Raw genomic sequence first — 15,194 nt, forward strand, 5'->3', positions numbered from 1 at the left:
TCCTAAACCAGCCCAATTTACATCCATTCATGAATCTGTGACGTCAGCAAGCCTTTGGGCTCCTTTGCGGTGGGCTGGAGGACTGTGTGGGTGGAATCCCCCTCCCCCTTATTCTTCTAATTCTGCAAGGCTTTTCACATTAACCTTCCATCTTTTTAAAGCAAGAAAATGGAACGGCATGTGTAGGAATTCTTCATTGTTGTGAGTATCACACTCTTTTTTTTTTTTTCCTGTTTCATCAGCATTTATGCCACAAGGACAGATGGAGAAGGTATCTGAGATTTGAGTGGATTAGAAAGCGGATCTTACGGAGGGAGACACGGTGAGCAAGACTGACAGACCAGACCGGGAGACAGAGGCAAAGAGTAACCTGAAACCCCGTTAGAGCTAGGCGCCTCCGAAACTGACAGCTGGTTTTCCTTTGCTCGTCTGCTTGCTAGACGTGGACATTTTTCATTTATGGTTCTGCACGTTACCTCTGGATGCTGGTTTGGCTTTCCTTAAAGGGAGATTCATTTCTCGGAGAAGATGATGTGGGTTGCAGGAGAGGAAAAGCCCCAGACTGGTACCAGAAAGGTGCTGGGGAAAGCCAGGCCAGCTAGACACAGCAGGTTCTAGCCTGCTGAGCACTTGTCTTCCTTTCTGCCGCCCTTTCTGTTGTGTGTCACCCTTCACCTCCCCTTTGTTTCATAATTGTGTACCAGTCAGGGTCTTGAGCTTGCAATTTGGGGACGATGAATACTTGTCTGACCACGTTTTTCCCCAAAAGCTCTTATTATGGGAGTCACAGTGGTGTATTTATACATCTTTGCAGCTCCTTCTATCACTCTGTGCATTTTATTTATATTTTCAAAAACTTAAAAGCCTGCGCCAAAGGCAAAGGGGGAATTATCCTTAAATTCTGATCTTTAAAATATCCCCAAATGAAAATGAAGAAGTGGTTTCTTCATATATTCCGACATTATGTTGCATAGAAATGCACATGAGTATTTTCTGAAGATGAACTCCCTGCTCAAAATAGTTTCTTCCGCTGTGCTTGGCAAACATGGAAAAGTTCAGATATGTTCAATGTATTAAGCTGGTTTGATACTTTGCTTGGAGTTTGAACAAAAAGTTAGTATTTGTGATCAAATTTATTTTCCAAGGTTCTGGACTATATTCTGGTGAAAGTTGGGATGGTAAAGAAGAGGGATGTGACACTGTGACATGTTCTGCCCTGGGGCAGCTCCTCAACCCAGATAACCTAATAGCATTTTCCACCTCCCTCACTTCAAGCAAATTATATTCTAGTCAGCAGCGTGTACCTGGTCGTCGTCTCCTGTGAGAGGGAAAGCAAAATGTCTGTTAATGTCTTATCATCCAGCCTTGTCATGTTTACCTTGTGTAATCAATACTTAGCTTTGAGATTTTCATATTATGATCTTTTCTCATTAGAGAGGGCTTCTAAATTAGGACTCTCATGATCTATTTTGAATTATTAGTGAATCTTCCAACTGTAAACTCATTGAAAATTACCCAAGGATTTGGAGTTCTCTTTTGTTTTTCATCTTGGCATTGCCCCTACTCATTTTGTTTTTCTCAGTGCATCTGAACTCACTGAGAGCTATAGAAGGGAAAACTTCTGCCTCATTCTCAGATCTTTGTCGTATACTCAGACAACTATGGTTTCATATTTTGCTATTTTTTATACACTGGGTTGAACAAGTGACACAATTCCCCTGCATTTGTAAGCATCTAGACTTACTTCATTTTCTCCTTTTGTGTACCTTGAAACTTTGTTGAAAGTAGCAACTGCAAAGTTATTTCAAATCACTGAAGTCTAGATCATTGCTAGATCAAAAGACTGAATTCTTAGGGTTTCTTAAAGGTGTTTTTATAATCAAACTCAAGAAATGTTCATCAGATGCTGTCTTTTCTATACGTTTTGGCAGAGGGCTTTATTTCCGTTAAAGAAATACAGTCCGTACTTTGCATTTATTAAAGTTAAACTCTCCCTTTAAGGCACAGAGGAGATATAGAATCTCCCTATCTCTCCACTCCTAGTGGCTGTATTCTAGATTATATTTATTTTCGTGTATAGTGTACTTGTGGGGGGGGGGAACAATAACTCTTAATTGTTTAATATCAAACAATAAAATCCTGTGTATCAGTGACTGTCAATAGATGGCTTTCTGTTTCGAAATTGAAGCTACTCCAGAAGTAGGAATTAATTTATTTAGTAAACAAAGTCAGTCAAGCCAAAGCCCTGTCCTGGGGAACTATCAAAAGAATGGTTCCTAAGGGCCAGAGGCCACATCCACCATGTATGACAAAACAGCAGTACTTTGGACGGGAGAACCGGTCAGTTTGGTTTGCACTGTCTACCTACCCTCTCTCTCTTTCTGTGCTACAACTGAATTGATTGCTTGGGGAGCTCAAGTGAATCAAGATAGCCAAGATGACCAATGCTTGCCAGGTGGCAGCCTGACTCTTGCATTTTCTATTAAAGTAAAAAATATTTACCAAGAACACTCCTTTACTTAAAAAAAAAAAAAGTTATTTAAGAGCTATCACCCTCCAGCTCTGTGTGGATTATTATTCCTTAAGAATATGGGAAAGAGAATGATTTAGAAGATGCCATATTTTCTCCTAACAAATCTGGAAGGTAAGATACCATACACATATAGTGTTGTGAAGATTGGAATTACCTGGAGAGCTTTCTATCTGTCTGTTTCTCCGTTTTTTTTTAGTATGTTCATAGAGTTGTTCACCCATCACCACAATCAATTTTAAAATATTTTCATCGTGGTAAAAACAAACAAACAAACAAAAAAACCAACCCATACACATTAGCAGTCACTCCTGTTTTCCCCTAGCCCTAGGCAACCACTAATCTTCCTTCCTTATACATAGCTTTGCCTACTCTGATCATTTCATATTAATGAAATCTTACATTATATGGTCTTTTGTGACTAACTTCTTTCACTTAGATAAGGCTTTCAGAGTTCTCCATATTGTAGCATATATCAGGACTTCATTCCTTTTATTGCAGAATAATATTACATTATATAGTTATACCATGTTTTACTTATCCATTCATCAGTCGATGGACATTTGGGTTGTTTCTACTTTTTGGCTGTTATGAATAATGCTGCTATGAACATTTGCATACAAGTTTTTATGTGAACATATGTTTTCATTTCTCCCGAATACATACCTAGCAGTGGAATTGCTGGGTCCTATGATAACTATATGTTTCACATTTTCATGAACTGCCAAACTGTTTTCCAAAGCAGATGTACCATTTTTCATTCCCACAAGCAGTATAGGAAGCTTTCAGTCTCTCTACATCCCTGTCAACATTTTTAATCTGTAGTTTTGAGAAGAGTGATCTTAGGGAATTCGAAGTGCTATCTCCTTGTGGTTTTGCTATACATTCCCCTAATGGTTAATGATTTGAGCATCTTTTTGGTGCTTATTGGCCTTCTGTATTTCTTCTTTAAAGAAATGTCTATTCAGATCTTCTGCCCATTTAAAAAGTTAGTTTCTCTTTTTATTACTGAGTTTGAGAGTCTTTGATAAGTTCCAGATACAAGATCTTTATCAGATATATGGTTTGCAAATATTTTCTTTCATTCTGTCAGTTGTCTTTTTACTTTCTTGGTGATATTATTTGCAGCACCAAGTTTTTAAGTTTTGACGAAATTCAGTTTCTTCACTTTTGTTGTTGTTGCTTAGTGTCATATCCAACAAGACTTTGCCTCACCCAAGGTTTTGAAGATTTATCCCTATTTTTTAAAGAGCTTCATAGTTTTAGCTCTTACACTGAAGTCTGTGATCCATTTTGAGTTAATTTTTGTGCAGGGCATAAGGAAGTGTTCAAAGGCATTCTTTTGATTGAGGATATCCAGTTCCAGCAATATTTGTTGAAAAGATTGTGCTCTCCCCCATTGAATTGTCTTGGCACCCTACCAGGGAACTTAAAAAGAAAATACTGATACCATGGTCCCACCTCCGAAGAGTTATATTTAATTGGTGTGTGGTGGGGCTCAGACATCTACATTTTTTAAAAGCTCCCCAGATGATTCTAATATGTAGCCAGGATTCAAAACCATTTCACATGGATAGAGGGTTAGTTTTATGAAAGAAGAGGGACATGACTTCTGAATCAGAAGAACAGAGTGAAGACATAAACTTCTATATGGAAAGAAGCGAAGAGAGGAAAATGAAGATTCATACCCGAGAGCATGTGTTTTTTTTTTCTTCTTTTTGGATTTTCTAAGTAGGAGTTTGTCATTTTCAAAGAGGTTAGAGAGATGCATTAAAAGAAGAGAAGGAGCTGACACTTATTAAGTGACTTCTACATGCCCAGAAATCTGCTGGGAGCTTTCACAGACATTATTTCATTTAAAATAGAATCCTCATGGTATGAGTAGACACTACTACCCCCATTGTACAGATGAGAAAACAGGCTCAGGAATATTCTGACTCAGCCAAAGACACGAGGTAGTGCACATCATACCCAATTCTCAAATCCAGGTCTAATTTTTCATCCCATTCTTTCTTCTGCATACTGTGGGTTTAGAACATTGAGGCTTACCTTGAATTGTTACTGGTTTGGTCTAGCGTGACTCTATGGTCTTCTCTTGCAATGCTCTGGACTGGACAGTGGGGTAAGAGAAATTGAATGGTGGGGGTAATATAGGATTAAGTGTTGGTACAGCAAGTTCAGTAGAAGATAAGAGGACATGCATAAATGAAGATTATCATGTGACAGTTAATCATGGAGCCCAGGCTAGCTATACTCTGCCTATGTATAGCCAGCAGGAAAAGTCCTAAGAGGACAGAGTGTACTAAATTTGAAAGAATGATTAAAGGGAATGGTGGGGAGACTGTAATGGGAAAGAGGATGTATCAAATAGAACTGGCAGGTGTCGAAGTGTTGGCATTCTTTTAATCAACAGATATTTATTGAGCATTTAGTATGTGTTCTAGGTACTGAGTACAGAGTGGTAAAAAAAAAAAAAAAACCCGCAAGAATTCTTGCCCTTGCCCTCTTGGGGGCTTATTTTATTGGGGAAGACAAATAATGAAGTAGGTTTAGACAGTGTTAAATGTTAAAGAGAAAAGTAAAGGTGAGAGAGGAATAGAGCATGCTGGGGGTGGGGTAAAGTCAAAAAGGGACTTTTTTTTAAAAGATTTTATTTATTTATTCATGAAAGAGAGGCAGAAAGTTAGGCAGAAGGAGAAGCAGACTCCCTGAGGGGAGCCCGATGCGAGACTCAATCCCAGAATGCCAGGATCACACCCTGAGCCAAAGGCAGATGCTCAACCACTGAGTCACCCCGGCGGCCCAAAAAGGGACTATTTGGGGGCACCTGCCTGGTTCAGTGAATAGAGCATGCAGCTGTTGATCTTAGGGTCATGAGTTCAAGCCACGTGTTGGGTGTAGAGCCTACTTTAAAAAATAATTAAATTAAGGTAAATTTAAAATTTTTTGAAAAGGGACTTTTTTTTTAAAGATTTTATTTATTATTTATTCATGAGAGACAGAGAGAGAGAGAGAAAGATGCAGAGACACAGGCAGAGGGAGAAGCAGGCTCCATGCAGAGAGCCCGATGTGGGACTCGATCCTGGGTCTCCAGGATCATGCCTTGGACTGAAGGTGGCACTAAACCACTGAGCCACCCGGGCTGCCCCTGAAAAGGGACTTTTGCATTTTATGCTGTATTTGCAGATACAGATTCAGAAAGTTAAGGAACTTTCAAACCAAGGGGTCAGTGGTTGACCAAGTCAGGTACAATTGTTATACAAAGAAAGCTGCTCTAAGGACTAAAACTCAAAGTGAATATTTAGTATTCACTGTGCCAGACATGGGCTATAAAGTGATTGAACAGAGTAGACACTTTTTTGTCTACATTTGTTTATTGTAAAAGGACCTTTTTTTTTTTTTTTTTTTTGGATTAATGATTTTTTTTTGCTGGGTAGAGGCCAGAGCAGAGGTGGTACTTGGGAAACTTTTTTTTTTTTTTTTTTCAAATTTTACTTGCTGCCCCATTAGGATAAATCCTTGTAAGTATGTGGGTGGATGTGTGTGTTTGTGGCAGGGAGATGTCCTTTCATAATGTCACCACTGCGAATTGCTGCATGGTGAGTGATAGTCAATGAGGAGGATGTGTTCTAGTACTCAGATGAATCAAGCAAAGAACCACCAGTGCAGGCTTAAATATGTCTTGCTTATTATGCGTTAGCAGAAGATTCCCATGCAACACCTTGAACAGAGGATGAATTGAAGCCTTGTAAAGTTTTTAGTAATGAGGTTCTTTTTTTTTTTAAGATTTTATTTATTTATTCATGAGAGACACACACACACAGAGAGAAAGACAGAGACACAGGTAAAGGAAGAAGCAGGCTTCCATCCACGGAACCCAACATGGGACTGGATCCCGGGTCTCCAGGATCACGCCCTGGGCCAAAGGCGGTGCTAAACCGCTGAATCACCTGGGCTGCCCCAGTAATGAGGTTCTTTTATGCAATCATGTACCTGCCTTCTTTCTTTATCTAAAAGATTACTTAAAATTAAATGGATAAAATTAATGTGTTTTCTGTTTGCCTGCTATAAGGCACAAAGATGCAATGGAAAAAGAATCAGACTAAGGTAGTAAGTATTTATGTAGCAGTGTCAGGTCATCCTTGGCAAGATATTCTCTTGGCTTCTTAAACTTTGTTTTCAGGGATCCCTGGGTGGCGCAGCGGTTTGGTGCCTGCCTTTGGCCCAGGGCGCGGTCCTGGAGACCCGGGATCGAATCCCATGTCGGGCTCCCGGTGCATGGAGCCTGCTTCTCCCTCTGCCTATGTGTCTGCCTCTCTCTCTCTCTCTGTGTGACTATCATAAATAAATAAAAATTAAAAAAAAAAAACTTTGTTTTCAGCTTTCATTTCAAAATATGAGACTTTGTTGTTGTTTGTTTGTTTAGTGATCTCAAATATCCTTTCTAGCTTCAGCATTGTAATATTCTTGGAATCTCATTATTACCAGCATCAAATAGACAAGTGACAACTTCTAAGACAACCTGGTTAAAATCTACCTTTACTCTAGTTCTTCCATAGTACTTTCTAGAAGTTTAGCCCCCATGGGATACTGCTACAGCTGAGGAGGAGGGGAAAATATCATAAGTGTTATGATATGTGTCTCACTGGGTGAGACACAGAAAGGTTAAATCACTGAGATATGCCCAAGGACTCCCTCATAAACAGGAAGTAGAGTCCTGATGAGATCTGACCTTGCCATCTTTAGGCATGCCCACATAAATGTCACTTGTTTTGGCCATTATTCTTTGTAGTCAAGAAAGAGCTTCCATTAGACTGGTGTTTTGGTGGTCTGGGCTAATAGGAAATATGGCAACAGATAATCTAATAACCTTAGTTTGGTTGTGTGTTACAGTCTTTTCCTTGATCTGACTTTTGTTATTGCTCTTAAGAAGCAAAATTGATCATCTTGACTTCTTCTCTCCATCTCTCACTACCTCTTATCATTCTTTAAATCAGGCTGAAGCGTGATGAAGGGTGAAAGACTATGCCAAAATAGAAAATGAGAACCACTAAATCCATAAATGGTACAGCCAGTCTTTGAAAAAAATAAGTCTGTTATTTTTTATGAGAGTTGCTAGCTTTTGAAAATTATTCTTCCCAGAATTCTCCAAATAACAAATTGGTTGATAGATTGGTGTTTCGAGTTTGCAGATTTTGTCAAGAAAAAGATAAATTGTAAAATTACAAAACAGAGGAACATCCTTTCCATTTTAGGGTTTGTTTCATCAGTCTAGAATTTTTCTTGTATCCTTTTTTCATTTGTATAATAGTGAAGCAGAGAGAGGTCTAATACCTGGTCCAAACAGCTATAATAATTTCAGATAGTGGGTTCCATTTAGTAAACATACTTCTCTGTGTAGCAGTGTGGTAAAACCATCTTGCATAAAGCAATCATGTATTACAGGGCAACTCTAAGAGAAGGTGTAGTAACTGTGTGATTTTAGTGGTTTAAAAATTAGGGAAAAACAATGTAGAACTTCCCACTGACAGATGGTAATTGTCTTCAATCAGCTAACTTGTATTGAATTCCTGCGCTGGGGTAATAGTTGAATTGAGCAGTACTAGGAGGACATTTTAGTGAAACCCTAGATTCCAAAAAGTCCATAGAAGTAGAATGAATTGATTGAGGGTGAAGGGCTCAGGAAATAGTCAAAGACAAAGGACTGGAGAAGGGTAATAGAAAAAAAATGTGAGGTGAGTGGCGGTGGAGCAGAGTCCAGGGAGACTGTGTCTGGGCTGATGGTTCACCATAGGCAGGTGGCAGTGAGGACAGCAGCTTCTATCTTAAACCAAAGAGAATGGATTTGGGAACCAGAGTGAAAAAAAAGACTCCTTTAGAGTCCTAAAGAGAGCTGTCACAGTTGCTAATACTAAAGGGCTCAATTTGCAAAATAATCCACGGAGGCTTCTTATTACCCTCCGAGGCACTATGCCTGCATTTGTGGGAGCTGTCCTGCCTGCCTCTAATGGGACACATTAGGAGATCCGCAGGCGCAGATAGAACCATGGATAATTGAGTGAGATCAAGCCCACCAAAATACAAAGCCGTGACTGCCTTTTCCAAGGGAGGATAATCTTTTGATTAAAGTAAGATAAAGCATTATACTAATTACTCACCAATTATTTCCTCTCAGACAACAAATTCAAATACATATGCACACGAAGAAGAAACAGATGCAACATACCTTTGGATATATTCAGTCACTATTTTCTAGACTGAAAGTACAGACTCATTTAAAGTCTTTGCTAAGCATAGAAACTCCTGAGAAATACCCACCTGATAGTGCAGCTGCTAGGGCTGAAGAGCCAATTTGAAAAGAAATTTTACTCCCTTGCCAGGTTCTCATACCCCCTCCTCATCTTCCTCCTCCTGTTTCTGGCCATTTTTGAGCAGAACCCCTTCCATCTGTCTGTCTAATCCAAAATAACTGAACATTTGCCTTATGCTGCTTATGTTAATGATTGAAGCCAGGCTCCAATCTAACCTTTAAGTATCCTCAGAAACCTGGAGACCAGAGTAGATTTCTTCGAACAAGAGAAACAATCACATAATCCTTTCTATTTTCTCCAATCTTTTCTCCGATGATCTTTTCTCCTATCAAGGCTTCTGGAACAGTACTCAACTCCCCATCAGCGGCTCTCCTTTGATCAAAGGTTATCAACGGGGATAAGGACTTCCTTTAACTCAATCTTACACCTTTGATACTGGCTTTTGCTAGAGTCAAACTGCTTTTGCCACAGATGGTCTTATTAATGGCCTTTGTCTTTTTCCTGCTATTTAAAATGCTGTGGAATGGTTTTAAAAACCAAAAAACAGCTAGTCACTCAGATTCCAAAAACCTTGGACCAAGTCTGGAAAGAGAAAAGGAATGACAAGAGATCCTCACTATTCATGCAGAGCAAAAGGGTCCCTAGGGTAAGGAAAAGGAAGTCGCTCCAAGGGAAAAGGAAGTCACTCCAAGGGAGTACTTCTGCAGAAGACTGACTGGATTTCATTATATCTTCACCAAGTTTAAGAACATTGTGAAATGGTAATTGTGATTTACCTGAGTTGCATATGGCTTGTGCCCAGAGGTATCTACAGTGGAGAACAGTTGTGTGTGAGGATTGACCTAAAGGCTCAGAATGAGGAAACTGTAGTCTCAGGACTTCTTATCTTCTGAGAGAAATCTCTTCTGGCTTTTTCCTGGGTGGTTGCAGCTAAGGATTTGCCAGATCCCGAAACTAAGCTTAAAGGCCTGGTTGGGGGACCTATCCTTTCACTGCTATATATTGCTATATATTATCATAGGAAACTGAAAAAGAAAAAAAAATTCTTTGATACTTTTTACCAAGCGGATTCTCCAGATTCTCTTATTTTTATATGTAGTTGATAAAATATAGTTTATGAAAAACTACTCAATAGGACTTTTTTTCAGATACTTTATTGTTAGGTTGTTGTATAAAGTGTGCCTAAATAATGAGAGAAAAAAAAGATTTTTTCCCTCTATTTCTGTTTCTCAATTGACCCAACCACATTGGCCTCCCCCCACCAGCCATGACTGAGTCTAACCACCCTGGCTAGCTAGCTTGCCTTCACAAAACATGGCCCTATTCAGGGAGGATTTCTTTTGATGAGCTGTGCATTGATTATTTCCCCTCTCATTCTCTGCTCCCCATAAAATAAGATATATTACTAGTTTGAAAACTGCAAGTTTAAATCCTGCAGGAGACCTACTCATGAAGCAGCTTACGTAGTGGTTCTCGAAGTGTGGTCCTATAACCAAGAGCTTCAGCATCACCTGGGAACTTGTTAAATATGCAGATTCTCAGGCCACTCCCCAGATATTCTGAATCAGAAATGCTGGGGGAGGGGGTTGTCCAGGCAGCTGTGTCTTAACAAGCTAGCTGGGTGATGCTGATGCATACTCAAACATGAGAATCCTTGGTTTATAGTAGAACTTATCAGACTTCTCATGTGCGTAGGAATCACTTAGGATTTTGTTAAAAACCAGATTCTGATTCACTTAGTCTGGGGTGATTTTATCAGTATTTCTAATTAGTGCCCAGGTGATGCTAATGCCACTAGTTCTAAGACCACACTTTGTAAGTAGTGAAGAATCTCTACATGAGTCAGTCATTCCAAGAACTTCATTAAGCAGGCTTTGCCAAAATTATAACTCTTCCAGTAGTTCTTAAAAAATACTCCTAAAAGAGAAAGACATTTTAGGCATAAAGATTTAATCACAGAATTATTTTAATAGAAAAATAGCTTAACTGTTCAATAATAGGAAATATACAGTTAATAGGAATAATAATAGGAAAATACAGTTGATACTATTTGCAGATTGTGTATTTGTTAATTCACCTATTCACTAAAATTTGTTTTTAACCTCCAAATCAATGCTTGTGGTGCTTTTACAGCCATTCACAGACAGACATATGCAGAACAGAGAAAAATTTGAGTTGCCTGAAGTACATACTCCCAACTGAGATGGTGCAAGGTGGATACTCCCTTCCTTCGCGTTTCAGTGTCCATACTGTAAACAAGTGCCTTCTCAAAGTCCATTTGATGCAGTGTCTGGGTGGCTCAGTTGGTTAAATGCCGACTCTAGATTTTGGCTTAGGTCACAAGATGATCTTGGCTCAGGTCATGATCTCTAGGTCATGAGATTGAGTCCTTCTCCTCCATGCTCAGTAGGAGTCTGCTTTTCCCCTTCTCTCTCTACCTCTCCACGAGCTCTCTCTCTCTCAAATATATATATATTTTAAACCTGATTGGGGCTGTTTTTTGCATTTTTGTGCTTTTTCTTGGTGATTTTACCATTTAAAATAGCACCAAGCATAGTGCTACAGTGTTGCCTAGTATTCGTAGGTGTAAGAAGGCTGTGATATGTCTTACAAAGAAAATATGTTTCATATAGGCATTAGTTATTGTGCTGTTGGCCATGAGTTTAGCATGAATGAATCAATAATGTATGTCAGGGGCACCAGGTGGCTCAGGAGTTGAGTGTCTGCTTTCAGCTCAGGGATCCTAGGATCAAGTCCTGCAGGGAGACTGCTTCTCCTTCTGCCTATGTCTTTGCCTCACTTTGTGTCTCTCATGAATAAATAAATGTTAAAAAAAAAAAACAAACCCACCAATGTATATCAAGTAAGGTGTCTTTAAATAGAAACACACATAAAACAAGTTCATGTATTGATCAGTTGATGAAAATGTAGTGACTAGAAACCTACCCCTATATTTCTCAGTGTTTGAAGTGATTTTATGGAACAAGACAAATAACCAGAATTAGCTTTAGTTAATAGCCAATTGATAGAATATATGCTGACATTTAAAAATGATGGTGATGTAATCCATGCAATCAGATGAAAAATGTATGATGTTTTGGTAAGGGAAAAGAAACAGGCATCAAAGTTTCAAGAGTAGAACAGAGTTATGTTTAAGACTTTTTCAAATAAAAAATAGAAGGAGTATGCCAGAATTTTTTGAGTTAGGGTGATAGAGTTATTTTTTTCTCTCTTTCTCAGATTTTTGTAGTACCTTTAATTTGCTCTTATAATGTCACACTGTAAAATGTGTGTCATGGGGTGCCTGGGTAGCTCACTCAGTTAAGTGTCTGACTTTGGCTCAGGTCATAATCTCAGGGGCGTAGGATTGAGCCCTGCATCGGGCTCCCTGCTCATCAGGGAGTCTGCTTCTCCCGCCCTCTGCCTCTCCTCCTACTTGTGCGCACTCTCTCTGCCAAATAAATAATAAAATATTTAAAATAAATAAATAAATAAATAAATAAATAAATAAATAAATAATAAAATGTGTGTCTTACTAGTTCTTTCAGAGTTATGAGATACCAAGAGGGACTACCTTTTCACCTGCTTGAGAGGCAGAGGCAAAATATTCTGTCAAAGGAATTAACCTTCTTAGGAAAGACCTTACATTAATGTAAGAGAGTATTCTGTGTTAAATCAAAATTGTCCCAAGTCGCATGTGACTGTCAAAGAGAAATCCAGAATTGCAAAACCCTGGCTAAGGTAAACTGGGTACTTGGTAGGTACCACTGAAACCAAGCTTTGTCAATAATTTGTCTTGCCTAAACACAGTTTTTTAAACTTCTCTGTTTTGTACTCTTTTCTATATGATTAATAGCTTGGTTTCTGAAGTCAGAGAGTTGAGTCGTGGCAGTGTCATCTATTAGTTATCTATGCCTATTAAGTTACTGAACACCTCTAAGTTTCCCCTGATGTATATGATGAGGGTTATTATAACCTAGTGAGGTTTCAGTGAATGGCTGAGCATGTGTGCTGTGGCCATTTCACGTGATTCTGGCCTTCTCTTTCCTTCCTCATGCTATTTTTCTGCTCCTATTCCCTTTTCCCTGTCATAGAGAAAGTAAAACAAAACCGTCTTTCATGTCTCCTAGGAATGGCCATTTTATGGAACTGTTCACAATTTAAAAAGCAGATAAGTTGAATATTTCACTCTGACTCCATAAAATAAAAGCCTAAAACTGAAGTACATGCATTCTATTTGAGTTTAACCTATGCTTTTTTTTTTTTGTGGGAGAGGGGTGGGGTTGGGTCACAGATCTTGAGAAGGATTTGTATAGGAAAATTCCTGTTATTATCCTGGGACACTGCAGAAAACATGGCTTTCAAAATATGTTTTTGAATGACAACTATGTGCTGGATGCTGTGCTATGTACTGGGATACAGTAGTGAACAAGCTAGTCATGGCACCTGCTCTCACAGAACTTCCAGTCTAGTAGGGGAGATAGTCAAAGTTCTTATAATATAGAGATATGTGCTGTTAGGGGTGGGGGGTGAAGGGGTAAATGAATATAGGCTGCTAGAGAAGGGCATAAGTGGGGTATCTCACCCAGACTTGAGTGATCCAGGAAGGAAATGATAACATGTGAACCCTAAAGAACAAGCCAAAGGTGGGTTGAGAGGAGAGTGGTACAGAATGCATTGCATACAAAGAGGATCACAAGTGTTCAGAGCAAATTCAGAGAACTGAAATGAGTCTGGTGAATTGCAGGGCTGTATCAAACATAAGGCTAGAGAAGCAAATCATGCCAAGAGGGTTGGACTTTATTCTAGGAGCAGGAGATTTTACGAAGTTAAGTAGTATGTTCAGAATTACATGCTAGAAAAAGCACTCTGGCTATAGAGAGAATGGAATAGGATGGGGAGACTAGAGACAAGGCTACAATTAGGGGATTGTTAAAATAATCTAGGCAACGGTGAAGATGAGCTGTGCTAGCAAGGGTTATTGCGATGGAAAGGAGTGTGTAAATTTAAAGAGATATTCAGAATGTTAAAGGATACTTTTTTTAAAGGGTAAAATAATGATTCATACACATATATAATGAATGTGTGTCAAATATTGTATTTAGCTCAATTAATGAGGGAGCCAATAAAGTGCTATAAGAAGTCCAAGAACACATATATCTATAGGCAATAAGGAATGCAGGTGTGCCAAAATGAATGTGCAACTAGCAACAAAACCAGTCAGTATCCACAGAGCATTGATAACCCATTGCATTCCACCAGATAGGATTCCTTTACATTCCTCTGGACAAGAATCAGTTGCATTACTAAATGTTTGCTATAATTTTCAGCTGCAAGTATCTCAGAACCAAGGAAAGGCTCCCAGAAACTGAGAGTGGAGCCCTAGGCAAGGATACCCAGTATTCTTTTTTGCCCATTTCAAAGTCTTTGACAATTTTCCCTGACAAGAAAATCTCTCCAGGACTTTGGCAATTGGTTGGATGTGGTGATGGTAAACGGAGAGGAAAAGAGAAAAGTCAACTGTTCCATTTCATTCATTCAAGGAAAGTTGAGCGAGAACAGCCAAGAAGTTGAAAATGGAACAGGAGGGGCAAGTGGGAAAGTTTCAGAGGAAAGAGAAAGTGGGAGAAGGGGTCAGGGAAGAGGATGCCTAGAGTACAGGGTTGAGACCATAAACCAGAAATGCCAACTTACATCTTGGGCAGTAACAAAGGAGAACAGAAGTGTGATGCAGGGTAGGATTAGCTGGCTACAAGGTTTGAAGGAATTATTCCCAATACTCCTCTGATCTGTAGTGTCTGTGTTACAACTTTTCCTTTATCTTATGTCCCTTTGGGCACTTTCCCCTATGTACCTGCTTGCCCGGAATAGAAGTCTTAAAGAATAGTGTTAAGAATGTAGAAAGTGGGATCCCTGGGTGGCGCAGCGGTTTGGCGCCTGCCTTTGGCCCAGGGCACGATCCTGGAGACCCGGGATCAAATCCCACGTCGGGCTCCCAGTGCATGGAGCCTGCTTCTCCTTCTGCCTGTGTCTCTGCCTCTCTCTCTTTCTCTCTCTGTGACTATCATAAATAAATAAAAAAATTAAAAAAAAAAGATTGTAGAAAGTGATTTTGATTTAACTAAGTTGATTTAATGCAAATAAAACCTGAAGACAGAGAAAGTCTTATGTATCTTTCTATCCCTGGGATGTCTAATATAACATCCAGTAATGATATTTCATAAATATGCAGAATGAAAGATTAACATACTGGATCATGGCCTGAAGAAACCAAGGGCCTACCCAAGATCAGGTAGCTGCTTACTGTAAATAAGAATTCTAGGATTCAAACCCAATTCTTCTGACTCTAAAGC

The 15,194-nt window shown here is 39.2% G+C and overlaps 1 protein-coding gene across 4 annotated transcripts in view; it reads left to right on the forward strand.

The window, feature by feature from the left end:
- MAP3K13 (mitogen-activated protein kinase kinase kinase 13) overlaps positions 1-15,194 on the forward strand; it is a 168,347-nt gene that overhangs the window by 73,975 nt on the left and 79,178 nt on the right. Inside the window, exon 1 of one of the 4 annotated variants that reach the window (XM_055307725.1) lies at positions 140-201. The exons of the other annotated variants lie outside the window; for them this stretch is intronic. The gene's annotated coding sequence lies outside the window, so the exon portion shown is untranslated. Of the gene's footprint in view, positions 1-139; positions 202-15,194 lie in introns of those variants that run through there. 4 annotated transcript variants of the gene reach the window in all.

Source organism: Nyctereutes procyonoides, unplaced genomic scaffold (assembly GCF_905146905.1).
Source record: "Nyctereutes procyonoides isolate TBG_1078 unplaced genomic scaffold, NYPRO_anot_genome, whole genome shotgun sequence".
Lineage (NCBI taxonomy): Eukaryota > Metazoa > Chordata > Mammalia > Carnivora > Canidae > Nyctereutes > Nyctereutes procyonoides.